The sequence below is a fragment of the Sarcophilus harrisii genome, chromosome 1, assembly GCF_902635505.1.
Source record: "Sarcophilus harrisii chromosome 1, mSarHar1.11, whole genome shotgun sequence".
Classification (NCBI taxonomy): Eukaryota; Metazoa; Chordata; class Mammalia; order Dasyuromorphia; family Dasyuridae; genus Sarcophilus; species Sarcophilus harrisii.
The window spans coordinates 579,544,242-579,548,300 of NC_045426.1; positions in this window are offsets into that span (position 1 = coordinate 579,544,242).

Sequence of the window (4,059 nt, forward strand, 5' to 3'; positions counted from 1 at the left end):
AGGGGTGGTCATAGAAGGCAAGGTGGCTAGGGAGAGGCAGCATTAAGTAGCAAACTCTTTTGACGAGGGACAGGGTGAAAGCAGAAAGAGAATAGACATGAGGGAAATAACAGCTAGCTATCATATCTGTGAAAAAAAACTTAAAGCAAGTTTCTCTGATAAAGGTTTCATCATTCAAATATATGGGGAAATGGATTAAATTTATAAAAATGAGAATCATTCCCTATTTACAAATAATCAAAAATATAGTCGGTTTTCAGATGAAGTCATCAAAGCTATTTATGAGAATAAGAGTCAAATTTATAAGAACACAAGTCATTCCCCAATTTAAAAAGTCAGCGGATATGAACAGGCAGTTTTTAGACAAAGAAATTAAATCTATCTATAATCACATGAAAAATTAATCTAAATCACTATTAATTAGAGAAATGCAAGTTAAAAGGTACCACCTCACACCTATCAGCTTGGCTAATATGACAGAAAAATGTTGGAGAACATGTGGGAAAATCAGAACATTAATGGACTTGTAAATTGATCCAAACATTCTGGAGAGCAATTTGGAACTATGTACAAATTAAACTATTCATTCCCCTTGATTCAGCAACACCACTACTAGGTCTGTATCCCCCCAAAACATCATTAAAAATGGAAAAGGACTCATACTTAAAAATATTTATAGCAGCTCTTTTTGTGGTGGCAAAGAATTGGAAATTGAAGGGATGCCCATCAGTTTGCTGAAAAAATTGTGGTATATGAATGTAATAGAATACTATTGTGCTATAAGAAATGATGAGCAAATGGACATCAGAAAAACCTTGAAAACACTAGCATGAATTTATGCTGAGTGAAGCAGAACCAGGGGAGCACTATACAGTAACAGCAACATTGTGCTATGATCATCTTTGACTGTTGTTATCGTTTTCCTTTGTTCTTGAAGATGACATGACATCAAGGAAGTGATGTCATGACATGTAAGTGAATTGGATTTAAGTGAGGGAGATCTCTGCAAAATCACTTGCTTCACTTTCTCCTCCAGAGCCATCTGAGTCCAGGGGTCATATGTAAATCAGGACAACTGGAGATGGCCCTGGATGCAGTGGGAGACCTTGGTCTTTTTAAGCTAAGGTCTTCAAAAGGACTCAGTTTGACTGATGATTAAGTCTAGGTAGCAATTGAGAAAAAGAATCTCCTCTTTCAATTAGTCAAAACAAATTCTAAATAAATAAATTAATCTGGGGCATAGACTTATTGTTGAGTTTTTCTCAACAATACAATAATAAGACAATTTCAAAAGACTTGTGATGAAAAATGCTATCCACATCAGAGAAAGAACTATGCTAGAATCTGATTGCAGATTGAAGCATACTGTTTTCATTTTTCATTGTTTTTTTCTTTCTAGTGGTTTCCTCCCTTTTGTTCTGATTTTTCTTTTATGGCATGATTAATATAGAAATATGTTAAATATGATTGCATATGTATAATCTATATCACATTGCTTGCTGTCTTGGGAAGCAAGGTAGGGAGGAAAAATTTGGAGCTCAAAATCTTATAAAAGTGAATGTTGAAAGTTGTCTTTATAAGTAAATGGGAAAAAACAAAAAACTATTAAGTAAAGAAAAAATTTTAAAAAATAAAATTAGGAAAAAAACTATCTAGGGCCAGATGAAAAGGTGCTCTAAATAACTATTGATTGGAGAGAGGCAAATTAAAACAATTCTGAGTAATTATTTCACATAGATTAGATTGGCTATATATATTGCCCGATGACAAATTTTGGAGAAGATGAGACACTAATACACTGTTGGTGGAGTTATGAACTAATTCAACCATTATATAGAGTAATTTGGAACTATGCTCAAATATTTAGAATAGCTCTTTTCTGGGGACCAGGAATTGAGAAGATGCCTATCAATTACAGAAAAGCTGAACAATTTATGGTATATGATTATGATGGAATGCATTGTGCTATAAAAAATGATGAGGGAGGACTTAGGGAAGGTGGTGGAGTAGGTTGCTAAATTTCAAGCTGTCCCAATTTCCTCCACAAATAGAACAGATTTGCACCTAAGGGCAAACAAGATTGATGAAGAATCAAGAAGACTTTGGACCGAACAGAGATCCTCCCAATACAACTGAGAAGATCAGAAGAAAGTCCCAAGGCTTGGGGATTAACCAGTCTGAAGTGCAAACAACTCCAGACTAGCTCCACAGAAACATCAAGTGGGGACCCCTTAGGCTAGCTAGGTATGATTGGAACCTATGCAGGAACCACACATTTCCCAGACTCTTTGTCTAGTTGAGCTCTGAGTCCAGGAAGACTGAGGGAACCTGAGCTGATTGGGAATTCCTGGCCCAGCTGTGCTCCTGAGTTGATCCTAGCTGAGAAGGAATCCACAAGTACCCTGTGAGTGCAGAAGCAGCAGGGTAGGGATGCTGCTGGCTGTAGGCATTTACAGGAGGGTGGGACTTTTGGCTTAAGATTCCTGGTCAGAGGAGAACTGAAGGAAAGCTGAGGCACCATCTCTCTACCCCATAATTAGAGGTGCTTACATTAATACCTCTTATTTAAATAAAAATGAACCGCACCATTGAAACATACTATGGGAACAGTGAAGACCTCTCTTCATCTTCAGAGGAAGATATTTTAGTTTAAAAAAAAAAAAGCTTCTACCCCAAAGAGTAATGTAAAATGGCTCCCTGCACAGAGAGAATTTATAAAACTCAAAAAAGAATTTAAAAATCAAATGAAAGGGGCAGCTAGGTGGAGCAGTGGATAGACCCGTCCAAAGTCAGGAGAACCTGAGTTCAAATCTGATCTCAGACACTCAATACTTCCTAACTGTGTGACCTTGGTCAAGTCACTTAATTTTACTTGCCTCAGCAAAAAAAAAAAAAAAAAAAAAAATCAAATGAAAGACATTGAGGAAAGGCTAAAAGAATAAAAAATAAAAACCATCCAAGAAAAATAACCCATTAGAAAAGTTAATCAAAAGAAAAAAAGAGTCTCAAAGATGAAAATGATTCCTTGAAAATTAGAATTGGGTAAGGAAAAGCCAGTGAAGTTATGAAAGACCAAGAAATAACAAAAACAGATTATAAAGAATCAGAAAATAGAACAGAATGTGAAGCATAAGAAAAAGACAGATCTAAAGAACAGGTCAAGAAGAAAAAATATAAAAATATTTGTACTGTCAGAAAGTTCTGACCAAAATAATAATGCAGGAAATAATCCAAGAAAATTGTCCTGGAGTGATATAACATGAAGGGAAAGTAGAAATATAAAAAATCCACTAATCATCACCTCAAAGAGATCCTTTATGCAAAATGCACCAGAATATTATTGCCAAATTTCTTTTTTTTTTTTTTTTATTTAATAGCCTTTTATTTACAGGATTTATACATGGGTAACTTTACAGCATTAACAATTGCCAAACCTCTTGTTCCAATTTTCACCTCTTACCTCCCCACCTCCCTAGATGGCAGGATGACCAGTAGATGTTAAATATATTAAAATATAACTTAGATACACAATAAGTATACATGACCAAAACATTATTTTGCTGTACAAAAAGAATCAGACTCTGAATTATTGTACAATTAGCTTGTGAAGGAAATCAAAAATGCATGTGTGCATAAATATAGGGATTGGAATTTAATGTAATGGTTTTTAATCATCTCCCAGAGTTATTTTTCTGGGCATAGCTAGCTCAGTTCATTACTGCTCCATTAGAAATGATTTGGTTGATCTCGTTGCTGAGGATGGCCTGGTCCATCAGAACTGGTCATCATATAGTATTGTTGTTGAAGTATATAATGATCTCCTGGTCCTGCTCATTTCACTCAGCATCAGTTCGTGAAGTCTCTCCAGGCCTTTCTGAAATCATCCTGTTGGTCATTTCTTACAGAACAGTAATATTCCATAATTTTCATATACCACAATTTATTCAACCATTCTCCAACTGATGGACATCCATTCAGTTTCCAGTTTCTAGCCACTACAAAAAGGGCTGCCACAAACATTCGTGCACATACAGGTCCCTTTCCCTTCTTTATAATCTC